Source organism: Aulonocara sp. 'chitande type north' Nkhata Bay, linkage group LG4, assembly GCF_057382095.1.
Source record: "Aulonocara sp. 'chitande type north' Nkhata Bay isolate Kocher_YH1m ecotype deep benthic linkage group LG4, A_spYH_male_GT1.1, whole genome shotgun sequence".
Lineage (NCBI taxonomy): Eukaryota > Metazoa > Chordata > Actinopteri > Cichliformes > Cichlidae > Aulonocara > Aulonocara sp. 'chitande type north' Nkhata Bay.
Genome location: NC_141347.1, coordinates 26,528,886 through 26,543,986, shown reverse-complemented (window position 1 = coordinate 26,543,986; position 15,101 = coordinate 26,528,886). Strand labels below are relative to the sequence as shown.

The following is a 15,101-nucleotide window of genomic DNA, read 5'->3' as shown; positions in this document are numbered from 1 at the left end:
TTAATTTTAAAATACAGATGCATGCAGTTTAAAATGATGCACAAATCAGTTTACAGTGATTTGCATATTATTTCCGTATAGAAGACAAAGGCAACATATCAAATTAAATGTGAAAACTGAGAATTTTTTGGGTTTGGGTAAAAAAATAGACCAATTTTATGTCTGATGCAGCAACATCCATCCCAGTTCTTTTCTCCAAAAGTTGGGAAAGAGATGTATTTACCATTGTGATGATCATCGTCTTCATGTATGTATGTATGTATGTATGTATATATATGTATATATTGTACTATTCTTAGTTAGCGTATTGTCTGTCTTGTCTTAATGTTGGTTTAAAATGGAGCACTGTAACAAAAAATAATTTCCCCCAGGGATCAATAAAGTATTCTGATTCTGATTCTGATTCTGATTCGTTTAAGAGAACTCTGTAAGTGTTTGTACTGAGGAAGCAAATTGCAGTAGTTGTGTTACTTGTAGTTTTACAAGCAAAATGTCAGCTGCTGCAACAGTTCAACAGTCTTCTTTGTCATATTTTTTGTGTCATAATATGCCAGGTGTTATAATTGGATGAAAGGGTCATTGGGTGGAAAGCTACCGGCATACGTGCAGGATCTGGCTTGGCATTGACTTGAATGAAATAAGGAAGTCACCTGAGTAGTTGCATGTTCTACCAAAATCAGTATATATCAATCAACAGTCACGGGGCCTTTACAGATTTACAAGTTCCCCGTGCCATGTGCACTAATGCACACCCATGCCATCACAACACTGACTGCTAAACTGTACTCTGATAACAAGATGGATGGCTTCTCTCCTCTTTAACCAGGCAAATGCAGCATTCATAATGTCCAAAGCCAGTTTCCAATTTTGATCAGTCATTCCACAGCAGTTTTCTGCTTTTCCTCAGTCTTTAATGAGCTCTGGCACCGAGAAGGCAGCAGCGATTCTGGATCTTGCTTGTATTTGTGGATGTAGTTACACTCTGTTCACTGCCAGAGGTTTGAGGAAAGTGTTACTGAGCCCATAGAGTGAGCTCTGCTTTAGAATAAGCTCTGTTGTGAATGCAGACCCACTGTGAATGCCCTCCGGTACAGAGATTTATGTTACTGTTGATCATGTCATTTTCAGTTTTTTAAGTTTCAGTTTTTTTCTTATTTTCAAATTACTGATCTATTATCTCTTTAGCTTTTTCACAGAGCGGTGCACCGCTATAACCTTTGCCTGTGAAAGACTCAGCCTCTCTTATATATTCCTTTTATACCCACTTATGTTTGTGACCTATTGCTAATTAAACTAATTAATCACTTAATGTTCCACTAGGCTTTTTTTTTTAGAATTTTTCAGTCATTATACAACCAGGTCTTTGATGACCTTGCCCCAGCGTCTTTTAAACATGCTGGCATAAGACAAAACAGTCACAGCATTTTTGGAACCGTTTGTATAGTGAAATATATATCAGAGAAAGGTGGAAGGTGGTTCTGAGCAAAGTTAATGTAGGAATCAAATAGTCAGTGTCCTTTTTTTCTTGCAGGTACTTCAAGACGATTTGCTTACACTGTGTGCAATTAAGCTACACCTAATTTGCAGGGCAATTACAGATGACCATTTAGAGGACCTCTGGCGGTTCCTACAATCCACCTTGGGAAACCACGTGGGTTAGGCATCTGGAAAAAAAAAAGAAAAGAAAAGGTGCTAATGTTATACAAAAAAAGCCGTTTCATTAGTGGGCGGGCAGACGTGGTATAGACTAAATTTCCCTAACTTAGGTCGACTAAGGCTTGTTTATAAAACTGTCATGAAACTGTCTTCAAGGTACCAAACTGTATGTGAAAGCCAGTGACGAATGCGCTAGGTTGTAATTGGCCTGATGCAGAACTGCAGAGGTTGAAAATGCCGTGTGGACGGTCCTGATGAGAGTGCGCGCTGCCTGTCGACAAAGAGGGAAACTAGAGTGATCCGTTCTGTGCGTCAAGACGCACGAGATAACCGCATGTGACTTGTGTAGACTGTCCTAATTCCAACGGATGATTTTTACACTGTAGAGCTGCACGAAGTCAAGGAGTCGACAGTTCGGGGGGGGGAAGCGTGTAACAGAAACACATCAGGCATGCAAGAGTCTGGTCTGTATTACGCAGACGTTTTGCGACGGTGACACATTTGCTCAAATGCTCACCACCAAGCCAGCGGCGGACGGACAACAGAATTACAACTTAATTTTTCTTACTAATCAACTATAGTTTAACATTTCCGTCACCTTCATCGTTAAAGTGTTCCGCATGCTCTAATATTATTTTTCTACCAGGATGGTGTCGTCGCCGTTATTTATTTTGATGCCCACACGGGCGCATTTTCGTGAGAATCTGTTTTGTCCGTGAGGATTTTCCCTCCATTGGCTTTATCATATTTTTTAGTCGGGTGGATTTCCCCCCCCCTGTCTCCCGTCTTTAAGATAGCAGGCTATTAATTTTTAATTCTTATGCATCCGCACGAAGACGGCACCAGAGAGGAGAAAAAACGAGTGATAACCAGAGGGGAAGAAAAGGAGAAGGAGGCAAGTGAGGAGAGAAACGAGAATGAATGAGACACACTGAGAAAACAAGGAGAAGGAGATTGGAGGAAACAAGGTAGGATCGATGTCCAGCTTTTTTATTTTACACGTGCTCTAAATACATGTGATACGAGTGCGACAGTAATAGCATGTAATGCGCAGCAACCTGGCTTCTTCTGTGAGCCTGCGTGAGGTGTTCAGACGTGGTAATACGATTTATTTATGTAATATTTTATGTTTTGACAGGTAGCGAAGTTCATGTTTACGGTGCGTCAACAGCAGTCGCCTCATATTTAAAATGCGTGCTGGATGTTCTAAATTAGTCGCATCTGCGAGTATAACTCTCGTCTGTGGGCCTGTGCGTTGCACCGTGGCCTGGACAGTAACAGATTTTGGCAATTTTAATTAATACTTAGGGTCTGCGAGCCTGAAAGTGACAGTGTGCATGTCCTATAAAAGCGAAGAAGCTGTGAAGTGTTTTCAGTTGACATTGGGAAATCGAGGCAAATCACGACTCTTTTTAGACAAGAAAAAAAACAAGATGTTCTGGGATATTTGTGACAGAAGTGATTTTTGTAATCACTCTGTTCAGGTTTTGCTCCGCAAGTTCCTTCAATTAGAGAAGGAAATGAAGTAACCAATTGATTATTAGAGGAATGCATCAGAGCAAGTGTACAGCCTCAGTGTGAACTACTCTGTCCAACCCCCTGTCCAAGACTACATCATTAATCCTACCTTGTCAAATCATTAACTATAGGCTAGCTGTTGGGGAGTCCTTGAGTGTTTCTGGGTCTCCCAAACTATGTGAGAAGTTCTGTTAAATTTAGCCCATCTGACATTCTAATAATAGCTTGTGCACAAAATGGCAACAGAATATGTTATTATGTTATTGTCTTAATATCACCTCACTACAAACCAAGCCAGGAAGCATACTGTCATACATCCAAATTTAATCAAATGTGACCCCCTTAATATTTAGGGGTTCAAATCATGATAACCCCATTATAATGTTACTACGCTGAGCTAATTCCCAATTTAATAATAAAATCTCTAATAAAAAGGCATCAGCCGACTGTATTGCAGCTCTGATAGATGAAATCAAACCTTTTGTCTTTGTGTGTTATTATGATAAAATTGAACCTGAGGAGGCAAACAAGAAAGCCCCTGAAAACAGTTATTTTCAGTTTGTAATCCTTTCCCTCATTCTTTCCCTCATTTCACTGGGGTGCATTGTGTTTGCCCTGCCAATTCTTAGGGAAAAAATTGGCATGTCTACTATTCTGAAGGGGCTGAATGAAATTTAAATTCTTCAGGTGGTAAAACAGCAATATTGCAACTGTCTGATTGCGTTATCTGGGCATTCAAGAAGCCAGACTTGGAATTGGTTTACTGCCAAACACACTCCTCGGGAAGACAGAAGGATTTATTTCCCCCTTGTCTGTGTGTCACATCACCATCAGAAAAATTATTCCCGGCTTTCAATGGTTGAATAATAGTCATATATTAGCATGGCATTAATGATTGTCACACATTTAATAAGTCACTTATCAGAATTAGATTTACTTGAGTTTTTCGAGACTTTGAAATGTTGTGGTCAGGATTTGATCATCGTTTTATTTTATTTAAAACATCGGCTGTGAAGAAGACACTGTATACAGAACCTGGTTGATTTTTTTAAATTCTTCTATCCATTTAGGTTTAAAGTGTAGTCATTGAGTCTATATGAACATGAGAAATGCACATACTCATGTTTTCGTTTATAGCATGTATGTCTGTGCACGTGTGCGAGCGCCTGCACACATGCACAGACACGTACACTTGATCTTTTTTATAAATGGGATTAACAGTGCTAAGTTCCCAAAGCGACTACACCTTCAGATTTTTTAAATTCTTTTCATTTTGCTTTCTGCTGTTTAGATCCCTACAGCTCTTTGACAAGACTGACTAAATAACTTTGTTGATAGAAAATTAGCGGAAAGGAAAAAGAATTGATGATTTTTACAAAATAACCTGTGTTATTTCAGGACAGTTCAGCATAATTCTGTTTCACACATTAGACACATTAGAAAAATAACATTGACTGGATTTACAAAAAAATGCTGACACCTGTTCTGTCACTGTAATACTTGATTTAAAAAAAAAAAGAAGCTCTTGTCACGATTGTTAATTACTAGAAGCAATACATATTGAATGTTACATGCCAAAAAGCTGGATTGTTGATTTTGACACTGCATGGAGATTTATCCTTAACCTGTGAAAGCCAGTGACATCTTTTTCACACATAAGATGGTATGAAATGAAACTGAATGTGGCTTGTAGTAACAGTATAGCAGTACATTATTCTACAGTTTTAATGCCCTCTGGGGTAGCAAATAACATAATTCAAAATGCACGTATAATACAGATAAATACGCAATTCAATTCAATTTTCTGTTTTGCGATCAAATTGTTTTAAATGTTGGGTTCTCAGTGGGCAATTACACATGTTATTAAAATAAAAAATAAATGAATAATCACTAAAGAATAGAAGGGAGCCGTTTGCTATGAAAATCTGTTAATTAAAGCCATCCGTCAGTCAAGTCAAGACACAGAATTTCATAACATTGTGCGGCAAACACAAAAATTATTTAGCTACAAGTGCACACGATAACGCATGTAGCCATTTCTCTTTTCATTACAAAGTGAATAATTTTAATTAATTCAAATTGTTGCATATGTGGTGATGGTGTTCTAACATGCCCACTTAACAACACACACTTTACTGTGCACACATAATGCCACTATAAGCTATTTCAATCTCCAGGAGGGAATTAAAGGCAAATATTTATTCCAGTACAGAACAGAGGAACTCTACTATGGCGTTGCAGTATATTCAAATGATAAACTTAATCTCAGAATTGTCTTTTGATGATGGAAGGTTCCCAGATATGATATTGGATTAGTAAAATCCTTGCACGTACAGCAGGCCATTGAAAAAATTTATTTTCGGATATGTGCGTGGTCAATATATATAGATTTATCATAAATCTGAAGATTATTTTCCATTGTAATACATGGCTAACAAACATTTTTTTCTTAATCTGATTTCTGCATAGCACACAAAAAGCATTCAGATGAGTGATATAGCATCGTTACAGTATGAGATTAAGAAGCGCTCTTCAGCCTGTTCAATCTTATTAGGGTGGAGGTAACCAGTGAGGGTTGTGGCAGTGATGGGATCCATGCCCGTTATTATTGTCTCACGGGATGCTGCCTGGGTACCTGTGCGCCCCTTGTGAATGGGCAGGAGTATTCTTTTATTACCCTTTTTGTTATGTCCAAATTCTGCGTGTCTGTTGGGCAGTTTTTCTCTGGACTGACCCAGAAGCTCTTTATTGTGTAGTGCCAGGTAGCTTTTCCTCGCTCCTTGACTTTGTAGTTAGCAGTGTTTACCTGGCAGTGGCAGTTCTGGGGTTGTCACTAGCCTGATAAGACTTGTCCTGACAGGAAAACCATTATGATTATGACAGTTATTGTGTTTCAGTGTTTTACCACTGCTGACAAAATACACTGGAAATGGTTTTTAACAGCTTTTGTTGGACTAATTATTGCAATCAAAAATACCATATTATGTTTTCTAAGCCCATTTGGCTGTTTTCCCCTTAAATGCTAGATTACATTTTTGGAGGATAAACATGCAATAATGGATTGGATATAAAGCAGCAAAAAGAGGGAGACGGGAAAGGAAAATAGAAGGGGTGAAGAGTGGAGGTTGCACTGGCCAGGGATATATATAACGGCCAAGAAACAGTGCCTTTCTTTGCTGTGGCAATGAGGTGCAGAAGTGATGGGCATTGAATGTCCTTTGTGAGGCTACCGGGCTTTGTGCTGTGGAGTTATCGGTGATGTAGTCACGCAGCTGTGCTGCAGCCTGTTGGTTATCGGCTCTGGCGTCTCTGCTACATCTGGAGAAAGTCTGGAGGTGTGGGTTTTGAGGAGCCAATCTTACAGGAACCCCACCACACACTAATTCAATTCACTTGCTGCCAGCCTTGAGCACGTGTAGGCGCCGGCGTGGCGAAAATGAACAGGAGCAATAAGAGCACACGAACAGAAAAAAATCGATGAGGACTCTTTTTCATAAATGGAGTGGGTGTTAAATTAGCTGGATTGGTCCATGTAGCAACACATTGGATTGAGTGTCTGGTGTATTTGGGTTGTGTCTATCGACTGAGAGACGACTGGGTGTACAGCAGGGGAAAGACTCAGTGATGCTCATTCAATGTGACCAATCAGCCTCACCAGCAATTCATTCAGTTTTACACTGATTTGTCAGAGAAAATGGGATCTCTGTTTAAAACAAATGTGTCGCTGGAGTTTCAGTGACCATATTACAGTTGCTCTTTTTATTTTATGTAATTTTCTGCCTTTATTGGATATTCAGAGTTTAGATAGGTAGGCAAACATATACCCAAACTACTTGAGCTGTCCAGTCACCTTTGCTTCTAAAAAAAAATTAATGGAAAACTTTAAATCCCAGGTATCAAATCAATTTGTTTTCCAGTTTTCATTTATGAACATGCGTTTTACAGGTTTTCAAAGCCCTGTGGCAGGATATAATTTTAAAGGTACTTGAAAATAATGATCACAAATCAGTATAATTTTGCCCTGTGGGTTGTCTGGCATTTTGGAAAGTAAGTTGTGGCAGCTCTTGCCAAAGGTGTATAATGGCAATGGTGCCATTGAGATCAACTTCAGTCCTTCTGCGAACCGTGGATGCGGTCACAGAAAGCTCTATAAATGCAAATATGTGCAAGTAAACCCAAATATTTATAAAATTCTAAATGCAAATTTTCACCTAAAACTAAATACCCAAAAGGAGCATATGGGAGAAACTTTGACTAGACAAAAGGTGAAACTTTAGGTAATTGGAGTAGGTTTCCACATCTAAGCTATCCATCTGAAAAAGGAGGAGCACACAGATGAAAGGAAACAGGGATCAATTGACCTAATAGCTTGTCCAATCAATCCTTATGTTTTCTGATAGCTTGATGGAGGGTGCAGAGCGGAGTGGTGGATGAGCCCCTCTAATTGGCTTGGCCAAAATGGACAGAGCGAGAGACTGAGTGGTAATGGCAGAAGTAGTCGTCACTCCTCCTCACACCTGGTGCTCTCATTCTACCTGCGTCAATACTGACACCTTTATCCTCATTACCTTCTGCTTAGTGCCATGTCCAGACCCTTCATCTTCAATGGAACTTCATTGTTCCTTTATTATTTCTCCGTTTGCACAATCCTCTTCCTTTCTCGCTTTCTGCCACCGACCTCTCGCAGTCAATGACTGCAGGAGTTACTCGGTGTTGTCTTTGCTATACCGGCATTCTGTTGGGCACTAGAATTAGGAGAGACATGTTTATAAACAGGATCCTTGCAAGCTGTGTTCATGCGAGACACACCTGAGTCATTCCACAGAGGGACGGCCCTAGTGGGTTTGTATTTGTGTCAGCAGCACTCCCATTGGAGTATATGGTGTTGGACTGGTGTGAGCATGTTTGTGTCTGTATGTCTCTGTGTTCCGTGCTGTGAGTACTGAGAACACCAAGAAACAACATGGGACTGAGAGAAGCTGCTTGTTTTCCTGTCTGCCAAGATGGGAGCTGGAGGAAAGCAGATTGAGAAAAAAAGAAATGAGGTAGGGGAGGAGGGGAATGGGAGAAGAGATGGAGCTCCTTGAGAAAGGTATGAAAGGGCACGTATATACATAAACAGCTGCAAAAACACCCAGAGCATTTTACATGATGCCAGATAAGACGGAGAGGGGGGAAGTGCACCGTGATGGAAAAAGTCCATAAACACCTAGAGCAATGGACTTCAAGAGAGAGGTAGATGAGTGAGTGAGAGAGAGAGAGAGAGAGAGGGAGAGAGAGAGAGCATCCGAGGTGGATTAATTAAGGATTATAATTATGTTGGGACTATGCATGCCTCACCTGAGACTAGCCTGTGCTGCGCCTCTCCAATCCTCATGCCCTCTGCTCCTCTGCACATATGGACACAAACCAAAGTACTACCCACACTTGTGGTATCATAGATTCACCTCCCTGACACTGTATGCAAAAGTGAATGAGTGCAACAGCTTATTAACCTTTTTGCCGCTCTGGGTGTGTGTGTGTGTGTTTTTAATCGGCCTAGTACAATATTGTTGTTATAATGTTCCCTTTTGTACTTGTGCAGCGAACATGCCAAACTTATCTGGACAGAACGCGGCACAGTCCTGTAGGAATCGTCTTGAGGTAAAAGTGAGTTTGTGTCCAGGCAATTGTTTAAATTCCCAACAATTAGCTGATGGCACTAAAGAGCAACTACACAAGTCTCAGTTTTCACATGCTTTGCTTAAATTAGCATCTGTAAACAGTGATTGAGTATCAGTTGTTACGGTGAACAAGTTAACAAACACCTGCTTATTTACACAGCTGGTAGATGCATAACGGGAATAATTATTTGATATATTTCTGGCCACCTCGTGAAATTTACTCTCTTTCTAGCAGCTAATTGCTTCATCATGTTCATTAGCGAGCAAGGTACTTTTCTGTCTGTTGTGGTAGAAGGCAGGTAACATAAGCCGGGTCTATCAGCATGCTTTCAGAAACACCTGAGATGCATGTACATGGGGTTGATGAGAGTGATGGGAATGAACTGCAAAATCCAAGATATTTCTATGCTGATCAGCTATAGAGGCACAAGTACAGTTTCCTCTTTGCATTGCAAAGATAGTATTGAGGCTGCAATGCTCATGCCTCTGAGTGGATAAAGCTTTGTTTTTTCCACTGAAACAGTCAACAACTAGCACCCAGGTGTGGTATTAACAGAATCAATGTGAGGTAAGATGCTGCTAAAAATGACCATGCATGCTCAGCAAACCCTCTGTGGTTATATGGAGGGTTCTTTCTTTTTTTTCTTTTTTTGTCGTTGTTTCTAAAAACTACACTGCTGTGCAGCAATTTTTAGTTATCGAGTGCTTTGTTACCTTTGTCTGAAACGGGGACAAAAGAAAGTCAAACGTTTTTATGAAAAATGAAAATCTGAAGATGGGGACCGCAAGAGGTTACACTGTGGATGGTGAAGGACATGTCTGTAATTGAATAGAGTAGCTAGTCTGTCTGTCCGAATATGATTGTACTTTTAATCTAGTAACAATTACGTTCACACCGCTTGTCCTCCTGTAGTGCTTTTAGTGTATGATCACGAGCCGTACGTCACCTGACCACAATAGGACTTCGCTAAAGCACAGCTTGCCCCCTGATCAGCTCACATCCCCAAGTTGATACAGAAAAGACACACATAACACAACATAAACTGATCACCAAAGACACAAACGCACACATGCTTTCTGCAGCTGCAGAGGCATTTAGGAAACAGAATGGGAATGGATTTAATTGAGTCTTTGATCATTATAGAATTACCATGTGCCTTCTTGGCACCCTGGTTATTGTTTCATGGATTAATCATTTTCATTCAACAAATTGTGGAATCCACACAGTAAATCAGTGTTCTGCCTGCTTGACACAGATATGCAGTTAGAGCAAGGGAATTCTAATGTGCCCTTGCCCTCCAATTGGCTGCAGTCGGCCATGCGACTTGATTTATTTGACGGATTGGTTTTATTGATTTACTGAATTAATGTGGTGCCTGTTTAATCAGTGTGCTATGGAACTATGCGGAATTTGACATCTCTGTGAACTCAAATGAATTGAGTGTATAATATTGATTTGGTTATCTACAGTATTTATTCAGCCATTTGTCTAAGAGCTGATTAATTCAGTGTTTACGAAATAATTTAGGTGTGTGTTGGCTGTGCAGCTGTTTATACATGTATCTGTGTGTGTCTTTCTCTCTGTAGCAATGTTCGGAAGGTATAACTTTTCTGCAAAAGCATGCTGCCACTGAATTGTGTCTAATGACTCATCACATCAAGACTCGGCTCTTGTGCGATTAGTATTAATGCATACACACACTGCGCAGTACAGTATATGCATATATGGGGACTGTGCCACATGTGAGGTGTCCCTGTATTAGTACTGTGCTCTGTCATTGCAGATAATATATCGTAGGGCTGAAGTAAAATCATGATCATTAATATTTCAGACACTGTTGTGGTCGAGATTACATAACATGACGTAAAATGCATAACGTAATGCATTTTACCTATCCTGTAAACCGAGACTTCTCTTTCCTTTAACTGAGCTGGTGGTAATTTTAACCTGCCACAGTCCGGTGTGAATGGAATTGCACCACTGTAAATGAAAGGGGTGCACTAGATTTTTATGACGCCAAACAAAAGCGTCTTGTTATCTCAATTATCGCCTTGAGGCGACTTTTGTTGTGATGTGGCGCTATATAAATAAAATTGAATTGAATTGAATTGAATTGAATTATCATGCCTCACTATGGACAGAAGCCAAAATCGTAAATGAAAATAAAATTCAATTTAATTGCACTGGCCTAGCTGGAGCAGTGCTCAGCACCGGTGTGGTGATTGAGCAGTATCTGTCAAAGAGGGCCAGAAGAAGGAGAACAGTTCTAATTAGAGCTAACTCAGGATGGATATGGATGCTTTCTGACAGCTGTCTCATCTGATTCTGCTGCCCCATGGAAGAAGCAGTTGTTTGGAGATGTTTGTTTAGGCTCATTATGGATAAAAGTAGAAGCTTTGCACATCTATTTTCTCCCATTCTATGTCTGCTGTAATCATCAGCTTTGCTGTTACACAGATATCTCAGCTGTCAATTGGTTTCCTGTGTTTATGGAGCATCTTGTGTGCTCACAAGACATTTTGCAGTCCCAGATGTGATCCTAGAATGGATCCTGCAAGGATAAAAAACCATTTAACTGTACTGAGAAATGATCAATGATGCATTTCTGGGGCTGGGCATCAGTCTACAGTAGCACTAAAATACATGAAGGTATAAGACGCTACATGCGATCGGAGATCTATAGCTATTGTCGATTGTAGGAGAAAGTGCTAATTTATTAACGGGGGATACAGTGAACCATGCACTGTAAACTCTTACTCGATGTATTTATTCACTCATATGACATGGACCACTGCTTAGGTCATAATTACCATTCAAGTTCAGACGAATGCAGCATTCTGTATTCCACTGACATTTCTGCTGTGCATATTACACTGTATATTTAATAAGGTGTATGACTAAAATACACTGTATTAAAGAGGCTTAGGGACAAATAAGGTGGGCGTGATGGGAGGGCATTTTTATTCATTTTATAAGAAGATTCCATTATGTTTTCTATTGTTGGTGTTTCTCACAAAGAGTCATGTAATAATTATACTGTAGAGATTTCTGATGGCTGAAATTAAAAAAATAAAAGCAAACACCAGAATCAATGTAAAATACCTCTACACCTAACCTGAAGAGGTTACATGAATGCTAATAACGTGATCATAACCAAATTATTGCAGCAGTCATGTAGTCATGCTAACTGGATTATCTTAGCTAAATTGGAGCCACAGTTGAAGAATGGCTGACTTAGGTGACTGACCTCAAAATCAATCTTTTGCTTTACTTCACTATTCCTTGTTTCCATGCAAAGCAGTGGGTTTATGTACAACACCAAGGTACGGCTGGAGGTAGACAGTCAGCTGAAAAAGCACAACACGTTTCTGGGTGACAGAGAAGTGTCTTTTTGTGTTTCAAAGTAAAGTAACAAAGCCTGTGTTACAGGGCTCTGTAAACTGATCATCACAGCAAAACAGACTTGAACATTTTCCTTGTGGTGCAAAAAACATGTTTTGCTTGGCTGCTTTGCATCAAACGCATCATGCGAACATCGTCTACCGAGCAAATCGAGTTACTGCAAACCATAATCGTGCAATCACCTTGAGGTGGTTGCACATAGTAAACAGGTTATGGTTTGTATTTAAACAAACTGCTTCCCACAGATCTAGTACTTAGGGTCTCTTTTGAGCTCTTAGACTACATTTTAGACTTTCACTTTTTTCCCTCTGTAATAAGTCTGAAAGCATCTACATTAGCCTATTTTTCTCTGCTCTTTTTGTTACCCTCTACATAATTTGCTCTGCCCTCACAGACACAGACTGTTTGTCGACTAGTCTAAATTATTATGCTGCTTCAGCCCACATACATACCTGTTTGCTCACCTACCATTTGCAGTTTACAGACCTAAATGTCTGTGTGCTCACTGGTTCTCCTAATATGTGCCTGTTTGCACTCTCTTGCCCCTTCATCCTGCGCTTCATGCACCTTTGTGAATTCTGCTTCCTTTTGCGAGTGTACTAACGTTTGCCCTACACTCACCTTCTCTCCTGCTCATGTGCCCCCCTAACTCACCTTTTGATTCAAGCAGATATGGATGGAAATACAAATGACCCCTGATGAACCCAGATATTGAGCTGTTTTAAAGCCGGAGGCTTTAGACAATATCCCTTCCTTGCTCCAACATGCTAGAAAAGGAGGGGCTAGTGTTTCTCACTTTAGCTGGGTTTTATGGGATTTACGACCCTCGTCCTAGCAGACGTCTCTCCCACCACTGCCATCTCTCCCATTGGGTAGAATTAGCAGGCGAGGAAAAGAGGCAAATTAAAAGGAAGAAAACACAACATCTAATAAGCATGTTGTGAAAGCTTTCAGCAGGATATGGGCTGAGGGAGGGAGAGAGAAAGAACAGCAGTTTATAATCTTGACTCTCTTTTTGCATTTCCCTCTAATTTCCTTCTGCCCCACTGTCCCCTCCGCCCTCTGTGACTTGCTGGTGGGGCTCTCCGAGGAGATCATCTCCGAGCATGGGCAGTGTGAGACAGATGGGCGGATGATGGATCTGACGTGATAGACAGCAGGGTGATGGATGGCTGGCTGGCTGATAGGGGATTAATGCAGTGCTGGGGCCGCTGCCACACAGTGGATGGCTTAGTGATAGATAGATAAAACTGACGAGGAGATAAACAAGAGAGCACTAATCCACGCCCCCTTGATGGACAGAAAATCAAAGTGAAGGAAAAGAGCCACATAGGGAGAGGTGGACCTTTGTAGTGGCGTTGCATGGTGTAAAGCTTTCATGTGAGGGAATGTAAGTTGATGCAGGGTGAGATCAGGTAGAGCGAGGAGGAGAGTAAAGGAAGGGCACTGTGTTACAGTAGTGTGTGTAAGCAGTGTAGATATATATATATATATGGTAAATGGTAAAATGGCCTGTATTTGTATAGCGCTTTACTAGTCCCTAAGGACCCCAAAGCGCTTTACACATTCAGTCATCCACCCATTCACACACACATTCACACACTGGTGATGGAAGTAGGGCTGGGTATCGTCACTGATTTCTAGAATCGATTCGATTCCGATTCACAAGGTCCCAAATCGATTCGATCCACGATTTGATTCAATTTGATTCAATTCAATTTGAATCTGGGAAACTTTTCCTCAGACAGTCAGAAATATTATAATTCAGATCAGTACATTTACATTTATTTGTATCTATAAAAAGGAAGCTGACACTCGACAGACTTTATCAAAGGTGTAAGCATCACAGCAGATGCCTTTGTGTCAAAGTAGCTGAAGATAAAACACAGAAAAACATGAAATTGATTTTCCTGGCCTGGGATTTTATAAAAAATATTCTGCAGTACATCAAAAACAAAAGAAAACCATTAATCAACATATGAACATTACCTCTGAAGTTACAGAGGTTTTATTAGAGACACGGCTAAGCGTTTTGCATTTTGCATAATTTTAAAAAGTTCAAATTAGTTCAGAAGCCTATTGAACGGCAGAAATTAGGTTTTCTTTTCGGAAGTAAGTAAAAGAAAAACAAACAGCGGCCGACAGCGCTGTAAACAACAGTAGAATTGTGCGTAACAAGCAAGCGAATAATGCAGAAAACAGATTTTTAGATGGGAAACTGTTCTTGAAGTATACAGAGAGAGCGAGAGAGAGAGAGAGAGAGAGAGAGCTGTGCATGAAGTGTGATTTTATCATGGTGGAAGCAAAACAGCAAAAGTCAGAGGGAATTCATGACAATGTTTATGTGAAGCGTAGTTTGGATCTTCTTTTGCTGTTGGTTCGGTCAATATTGTTTGGAGAGATATAAAACCTGCAGCTTTAGAATCAGCGCAAAAGGGTGTAAACACAAAGCGTGGGCCGCCGAAACATCAGAATCAGCGAGCTGTCGGCTTTCAGCCCCGACCGTGCCCGTGCCGTCGGGTGAGAAAGGCGACATCTCACTGATTCAGATCTGTCGGCGGGTCCGCGCTTTTTAGTCAGTGCTTACGTCTTTGTGCAGAATCCGTGTTCCTGCTCTCATTTACTGTTTTAGCTGTTTGGTGGTTGTTGAAATTTTGTGAGGTTTAACCTGAGATTCTGGTGTTTGGGCAAAATAAATTTATATTAAAAAATCGATTCAGGATTTTAATGAATCGATATCACGATAATCGATTTTAATCGATAAATCGATTATCAAAACCCACCCCTAATGGTAAGCTACATTGTAGCCACAGCCACCCTCAGGCACACTGACAGAGGCCAGGCTGCCGAATACTGGCACC

The 15,101-nt window shown here is 40.4% G+C and overlaps 1 protein-coding gene across 2 annotated transcripts in view; it reads left to right on the top strand.

The window, feature by feature from the left end:
* The first annotated feature begins 1,947 nt into the window (after window positions 1–1,947).
* Window positions 1,948–15,101, top strand: part of adgrl1a (adhesion G protein-coupled receptor L1a) — a 101,123-nt gene continuing 87,969 nt past the window's right edge. For both annotated transcript variants that reach the window (XM_086289479.1, XM_086289478.1), the window contains exon 1: window positions 1,948–2,624. The gene's annotated coding sequence lies outside the window, so the exon portion shown is untranslated. The remainder of the gene's footprint in view (window positions 2,625–15,101) is intronic.